General features: G+C 37.0%; 1 pseudogene; it reads left to right on the forward strand.

Moving 5' to 3' along the window:
* The first annotated feature begins 8,360 nt into the window (after positions 1-8,360).
* Positions 8,361-8,478, forward strand: LOC126458806 (5S ribosomal RNA; annotated as a pseudogene).
* Positions 8,479-8,714: the final 236 nt, after the last annotated feature.

Raw genomic sequence — 8,714 nt, forward strand, 5'->3', positions numbered from 1 at the left:
GACAAGTTTCATCTTCAGTTCACTACTCTTAGTTAGGCCTATCTCATTTTCTTATATATCTGTTAGAAGTTTTCAGAAGATAGGAATAATTTTTAATTTTTGCCTTTCATTGTGTTTACCAGTCCACTTCCTAGTATAGTATGACAGGAGTTGAAAAACCTTTAATCAAAGGTTAAATGTCGGTGGTCTTTCATCCTCACAATATTCCAGAATTGTCACTTACTTAGACAGTGCACTACTCTTCAAACAAGGTGCATTTCAACTCTAGAGTCAGTTTGTGCATGTTGAAAGTTCACCTTTAATCATTGCACATTGAGCACTTATGTCATCACTACTTATATCTTGTAGGCAGTTCCTAGTGTATGATTCTTGTTACTGCTTTGACAGGCCAGTAATGAGTCATGTGTGGCCCCTGCTGTTTGTAAGTTGTTTGTTTTAACAGAGTAGACCATATTTAGAATACATTTGAATTGTGTTCTGAATAGTGTCGTGGACAGTAATCTTGTTTTTGGGTGTTGAATATCTTTGTAAACTATTGCACTGTATTGGTGAATTCAAAGTTATCAGAATCATTTTTTTAATGACCAATGACACAATCACTTATGCAGATTTTCTTTTTTCTAACTGTCATCCAACAGCCATAGTGTTATGTTTCAAAGGTAGCCTGGATATGTGACAAATCACAACTTTTTATAATGGCTACATTGATTTGGTTTATAGCACGTAGTTGAAGACACAACACACGCGGAAAATGCACTCCATAATTAAAATTGCAAGGCATCCACAAGTTGCATGTAAGTTTTCCTTTATTTTGACAAGTTTTACTCAAAGAGTGTGAGCGTCTTCTGAAATTACGTAACTGAGGGCCACTCATTACAAATAATAACTGCCTATAGTGTTGTCGTCATACATAAAATATAGACAGCCCAATATTTGAAAAGAGTGGCCCTCGGCTACTTAACTTCTGAAGACGGTCGCATTGGTCAAATGAAATTTGTCAAAATAAAGATGAAGTTGTATGTGGCTTGTGGCTGCTCTGTAGTTTTAATTTCTAATGGTTACTTTTCCCCTACAGGCAGTGCCCATGATTGTTCAATCCATAATTCGTAATGTCTGGTTTTTAATGCATTTACGAGATATGTCTCAAGTATTTAGATAGAGTTGTGACACTACTTCAGATTCAAATCTTACAGTGGGAGCAATTGTTAAATTAATCAAAGACTCAACTTTTAGATTATTTCTTAAGCATTACCCTCAGCTGGCAGTTAACAGTAGCCAAACCTTTTAGTACTGTACTTGCAAATACATTTTTTACAGAATTTTTCTTTCTTTTGCCTGAACCATGCATTATAAGAAATATTGTAGTTTCCCATATAGTGTGTGCTAATAAATATTCTGAAGACCTTGTGAGTGCATGAATTAACAGTTACCCTATAGCCCTACAGCCTAGCATACATAACTTCTTCTCATTCATTTTATTATATTTGGTTGCATATGATGTGGAATGTGTGTTCACAAATATTAATGTTAATTATTCATATAAAATAAGCACATTTTCCCAGGATACACACATTTTCTCTAGTGCTTGACACTACATAGGTGAACACTTTTCTACTGACTATATTACAGCTTTAATTCAGTAGCATATCTGTCTAAAGTACATTGCTTTAGTGATCTTCCTTATGATGTATCTTCCACACAAAGAAGTTTTTCCCCCATATGTCATATAATGTTATTTACTTGCCATAATAATTCTGCTTTGTTGTGTTTGAACCAATAGTATGACTGTATTCCCAATTGGAATATTTGTGTTTATATGTGAGATTTCATATTACGTAATTAGCAGTTTGGTAGAAAATAAAAATAGTGGCAACGATAACAATATTTGATGTGATATTCACAAAATACCTTGTAGATACAGTTTGCAAAAAGGCATGTACTGATCAGTGATAATAGTAACAAATTTCACTTGTTATATACAGGTAGTGAATATCTGACTTTTTATTTGTAATTTTGTTCACTACAGTGGAGCTTCTCATAGATAAATAAACCATACTGTATTGTTGTTATTATTTTTATTTGTCAGTAGCAATGAAGCATGTTCCTGAGTTTTGTAGAGTATTTTATACCAGCTGGTTTTTTTGTACTGTACCATATATCCAGTCATTGTAATTGCTTGTGTTTTGTATTGATGTTTCTACCCAAATAAATGTTAATGAAACCATTTAATTTTAGTTAATTTAGCCTTTCCCTAACATTCCATTGTCCTGCATAAATGATATTAATAAATCTTTTTAATTGTTTTCATTGTTTTGCATGGCTCTCACAACTTTGACAATCCACAGGGATTGAGTATTTTCCTGCCAGAAATGTGTAATGAAACTGTTACAAGAACAACATTCACATGCAGCAGTGATGACAGGAAGCAGTAGCAAGGGATTCACATACATTTAGTTTTTTAGTGTTCATTTGTAACCTTTAGGAAATTTCCTTACTACCTGGCATTTCTGTTTTCTTAAAGAAACTGCTCTTTCTTAACCTTAATAGATTGTCCTTTAAGAAGAGCCAATTAAACTGTGTTATCATGGAGTATTATCAGATTAAGCAATTGGTAGTTTTCTATATTTTGTCAAAATTATCTGCAATAACGAATGCTTTCTGTGGTAAATGAACTGACATTGGAGCTGTCATGTTTCTTACTCTTTTCTTAGTCTATTTCCTGTTTTAGTATTTTATTGATAATACATCAGACTTGGCATCAGTTTTAGCATCTTTCCCTTTGTTTTGCTATTCTACACTCATACTACATGATACCTGCTTGTCTTTTGCTAGCTTCTCTTTCAGTCTTCTTCCAGCATGCCTTAAGAGATTAAATTGTGTGAAAAAATGTATTTGCAAGTATATGGTAAACTGAATAAACATTACTCACAAACTGCAGGCCATTATTTTTCCTGTACCTGAGAGGTAAGTTATATTTTTGATTTGGAATTTGGCACTGGGGAAGAATTTTCAAAATGTCACAGACCTAAAAAATAGCTTTCCAGTCACACTGCACACTAACAAGAAACAAATGTGGCAGAAAATTCTCATCAGACAAGCTTCCATCAACTTCTTGTAAACAGATTCTGACCTAGTCTACGATGTTATTTAGTCACTAAAAATTGATCCATCAGGTCACAGTACTCGTATTATAAATTTATTTTGGTATGCTTACCATTCAACCTATAACTCATCACAGCAGGCCAAAGCTCATTTTGTTCCTGTTAGTACTTCCATCTAAGAAACTTCAACATTAGTTCTTTTTGTGAGTGTTTCTTTTTTGATGTTCCTTATAAGTTTTTGCCCTGTTATGTGGCAATAACTTTCATTACAGTAGTGTGACAGTCTCTTTTTCTTTTTTACTTAAAACTGATTCAGATATATGTTTAAAGTGTTTTTTTACAAAATTAATTGAAAATTTTTAGTAGTTTAATAAGAAACTTACCACTAATCCTGTTGATATCAAAGATCTGCAGAGATCATCACCTGGTTGTTAGTGATAGAAACCAGTTTGTATCAGCTGCTTAGTATATGGCATTTAATATGTTGAGTTTGGTAGAAAATCATTTCTCCCCAAAATTGTTTAAAAATGTATTTGTGAACAGATATTTAGCTAAGTGGATTCTCTGACAACTAGCCATGAACACATGTTTTAGTGGTACTGTAGTAGTGTTACAGCATATGGGCAATTTCTCTCTTGTGCCAGATAATCTCGTTTTTCTTGTTTCAATTTTGTTCATGGGACTTATGTTAGTTTAAAATACATCCTCAATTGTTTTAGGAAAACTCTTTGGCACTTTCACAAGTAAAGTTTTTCTACCTGTTGCTCAATTGCACTTAAAAAGTGATTCTCGTTGGATTTGCACCACATTTTGATTTTTGTTGTCAAGTAAACTTGCCTGCCTTTCATGCTTAAAATCTTGCATTAGGAGACATAAGGGGATGTATGAAATTGCAGTATTGGCTGGGGGGAGCAAAACAACATGGCAAGGTGTACTATATGTGATACAGTTCATTTGACAGATTAAAAAGCTTTACTGGGTAAGGTTGGTATTGCTTTTGCTTCATCATATCCTTGGGAATAAATTATATGTACCGTGGAAGCATGGTGTCGCTCAAAGAGTTGTCGAGAGATCGTAGTATATCTTGGCAATAGATCACATAATTGTAGTATTCCTGGTCCTTGCTAAAACCAATCTCTGTTTATTGAGAAAATTGTAATTCCACTAGCGGTTATAGAGGCCCTACTTGTGGCTACTGTTAGAGTAATATGAAATTGTGGAGCTTGGTCAGTTTCACTGTAAATTAGTTTGTCAGATACCCCACCCCCCACCACTTCGCCTTTCTCTAGTGTATATGAGTAATACCAAGTTAAGACTGTTGCATTCACTTTCCCTTAAATTAAGCATTGTGATATTTGTGTACAAGGATATCTACAAGGAACCATCACACTTGTTGACTACTCGTTTTTCGACTAAAACCATCATGTCTGTGGAGGTCACTCCACGTGGACTATTTTTTATTACGAAAATTTGGTTTGTCAGATGTCACTACAAGTTAGGAAGTTATCGTCTTTCAAAACCAGCATTTGTGACCAAGTCTTGAAATAAGTGCCCTTTGACATGTATTGACAAAACCATTTCATTTTGTATTATTTATTTGCCAATGATTTTTAGCGTAATAGTATAATGCTTCGCCGAACACGGTTTCTGATCGCGAACTTTTGTTTACTGTGCCAAAACAACAGAAATAGCTTCTGTAACAAGCAGTTATTGGAAATGTCTTCATTGCGTATTGTTTTTACTAAATTGCCATTATCGTAAGCATTTTTCATATAGAGAGAGTCAGAATTAACATTGGCCAAGGTATGATGTCTTTAAATATATTAACGCGCACGTGAAGGTGAATAATTATTCACGATATCGTCGAACGCATATATTCTCCTACTGTACAATTATTGTTCTGTGTACAATCACGGCTGTTATTTAGGTAAGTAGGACAAGTGTAATACTTCATTCTTCAGTATATTATAAGCTTTGCCAATAAATTTCACCTGAAATACAAAATGGAAATAAGTGAGTGCGCGGTAGTAGCAGGTAGTAGACTCAGTTGTCGATTTGAGCCTGAGGTGTATGCTACCCGGAGAGCCAGTGTGTTCACCGTGACATGAATATAAATGTAATATCACAGGCTCAACTATCTTGAATGAGCTCGGCAGACTCACAGTTCTTCTTCCGAAAGATTGCAAAAAGTGGGCGAAGGCATCAGATTGTTGTCGAAGCTTGTATGTACATTATAAATTAAAGAGTCTTTCATCTAGTGGTAGTATGGTCAACCATATTACTTTTCCGCTACATATTAACATGTAGGGCTTAGAGAAGACGAGAAATAAAAACAAACAGTTTCCTGTCAACATTTTGCGTTCAGCGTTTAACGTTTCACTTTGTTACGGAGATCTAAGACGCTAAGAGAAGTCAGACAAATTTCTCTCTGAGCGTCGCAAGGATATCGCGGACTTTGTAGAGTTAATTCTTATGGAAAGACCTCACGGATCTGTTTGTCGCTGTTAATTTGAGGGCAGTGTTAATTGTCGGGGAAGCTTAGAGGAAACAGATGAGTTCGCGCTCTTTTCCACGAATCGAATTACACTGATTGTGTTCGTGCTCGGCTCGCTCTGATTCGTTACTTTATCTTATTAATTTCACTTTCCGTGTTCCTTGATAGATGATGATCCTAATCAGTCTCCACTTTCGCAAGGACATTATTATTATTATTATTATTATTATTATTATTTATATAGACTCAAAGGTTGACAATCGTGCAGTAGTGACATACCAGATGTCTGCACCGTGCAACGCTATCTTCAGTCAGCTGTTTGTTTAATTACAGTAAATTACTCTCGTATTTGTCTCTGTTGCATTCTTGGGCAGCGCATCTCCCTTCTTGTCCCTTTTCATTGTGAAAACATTGACATGTAAAAAGAACAACTGCCGTATAAAAAATGGATGACAACGCATATTGTCGGTGTAGGGAAAACTTCGCATATGTACGTGTCCTATTTCGCCTCGATTCAAACGACATGCGCACAGAAAATTTCAAGCTTAATTACACCGTCGTTAGTATGTTTTCCATTGGTTGCAAGCTATCATTTATGTCCGAATGACGTGCAAGTGGGCATAAAAATTACCTTTGACCGGCCGTATGAACCAAATTATCACATCGTAAAATGTTCTCGTTCATCTAATTCTTTCAGAAAAAGCTTCAGCATTGAATGGCTTGTGGTATAACTTCATTGCGAGCACTGATACTTGAAATGTCAATAATATATCAAACTGTGAACTGCATGGGAAACTACAGCGGTAAGGCTGGCAATAGCTAGTAACAGGCGACTTATATACCAGTTTGAACAATTTGTTTCGCATTTCATAACAAAACGTCGTAGTGATTATCCCTGAAATAGAGTTACTTAAGGGAGGTTCTTGGTCGCTATTTGAAGGTCAATTAATTTTCAGTGCGCCATTTGTATTTTATTGTATAAAAAGTTGTTTACACAACTGTAATAATCCTGCTCGTCATATTCGGAAACGCCATATGCGCCAGATTCCTGGAGAACAGATGTTGTGTTTCCAAATTTGTATTTTTTTGCGTTATCAGTGTTCTACATTTCAATTTCTAGTTGTTTTTTGAGGGGCTACACGTAAAATACTCAATCATTTCTTTTGTTCAGATGTTACGCTTCTCAGTTGTGCTAATGATTTCGTTCCTCGAAGTTTTATTGAAATAATCATTTGACGACAAGTTCCACAACACGTTCTTTTTCCAATAATCTTCAATAAACCACAGAGTATACTGTTCAGAATCAGTAGACATTATTTTCGCCGACACGCAAAAGCAACACAGCGCAAACAACACACACGTGAGCAACAAGTGATTACAAGTGCCTGATGTCTCCTTCCCACCGAAGGCTTTTACTTACGGCTTCCATTTACAGGAAATTACGCATGTACAGATGCGCTGTTGGAAACGTATACGCAGTCGCAAAGTTGGGCAGATAAAAAGCATCATGTGGACGCAAATTTACAGAGCGTTGTTCTCCGTCTCTATAGCTGAGGTCGTCAGAGCAAGCTGACGCGATGACGATAAACCTGGATGTAGCCTGTTCAAATCTATTAACAAGTGGTAGAGGGAATCACAACGAGTTGACAGGGTTTCTAATGATGTCAGTGTCTGTATTGTACAGCAACAGTACACTATTTATTTATAAGGCACCAACTTTTGAAGGTGGATAAGAAGCAGGTAAGTTCCTTATATTTTAACAATTTTTATATCACTTGCCTCTGCCGCGCAAAGCGAAGCGTAACCAAAGGAACCACTCCTTTAAGCGAGAAATGGAAAACTGGATCGAGTATTTGATGGTTACCAACGACTGTTGTGTAATTTTATTTTTATAAACACGGATTTCGTGCATTAAATTCTTGTGCGTAATGGATACTTTGTGACCTCTTTAAATTGTTTTCAGTTTCCATTTCATGAACAGCTCAAGAGTATTCTTACTTTCTTGATGAATACAATGCGATCCATCGTACATTCGGAAGGAGTCAGACATCTAGCTAGTAGCGTGTAACACCTCCTTTCGCCATAATGACGGAAATGTACTCCACAAGACACGGAACCATCCATACACATGACCTTTAAATGGGTCCCCCAGTCCATGGGAATTGGGTGTAAGACACGTAATTATTGCTCTGTGGCATCGCCAGCGTATTTGGTAAGAAAGACGTCCGTTACGTGAACTGGTTAACACACAAGCATGTCCAGAGTACTTACGTCCTGCCGTTTTCTCCGTCCAAAGCGCCCCGAGTCATGGTGGAAATGTCAGAGAGCTAGTGTAATCGGTGAAGAATATAAACATGGGTCATTATATAGAGACTACCATCTCCTAGCAGGGTCAGTAGCAGAGTGATTCAGCTACCCCTAACTGGGGGTTTGTGGAGCCCGCAACACCTTCAAATACCACTCTTGATATTCATAATCTGTCACTCGCTACGAGCAAAGTATTAATCATACGGAAAAAATGAACAGGATCTTTTTGTAGGAAATATAATGTAGTTAAATTTTGCACTGGATAACGTTTTCGTTACAGACTGTAGTTTCAAATTATGTAAGAAAAAAAATGTTCAAAAGTGACCTTCAGACGTGTTTTCCTGTAGTAACTCAAAAACCATGGCCTGCAGCAAAAACGTATTAACTGCATTACATTTCCTCCCAAAAGTTCCTGTTCATTTTTCTCTGGGTCTAATTGTTTGTGTGTATTGAGAAAAGGCAACGGCCTTGCCGCAGTGGATACACCGGTTCCCGTGAGATCACCGAAGTTAAGCGCTATCGGGCGTGGTCGGCACTTGGATGGGTGACCATCCAGGCCGCCATGCGCTGTTGCCATTTTTCGGGGTGCACTCAGCCTCGTGATGCCAACTATTCGACCAATTAGTAGCGGCTTTGGTCAAGAATACCATCATAACGACCGGGAGAGCGGTGTGCTGACTCCACGCCCCTCCTATCCCGCATCGTCCCCCGAGGATGACAACGGCGGTCGGATGGTTCCGGTAGGCCACTCGTGGCCTGAAGACGGAGTAATGAGCAAAGGAGTATGAAAATTTTGCACGTGACTATGGAAT

This window comes from Schistocerca serialis, chromosome 2 (assembly GCF_023864345.2).
Source record: "Schistocerca serialis cubense isolate TAMUIC-IGC-003099 chromosome 2, iqSchSeri2.2, whole genome shotgun sequence".
Lineage (NCBI taxonomy): Eukaryota > Metazoa > Arthropoda > Insecta > Orthoptera > Acrididae > Schistocerca > Schistocerca serialis.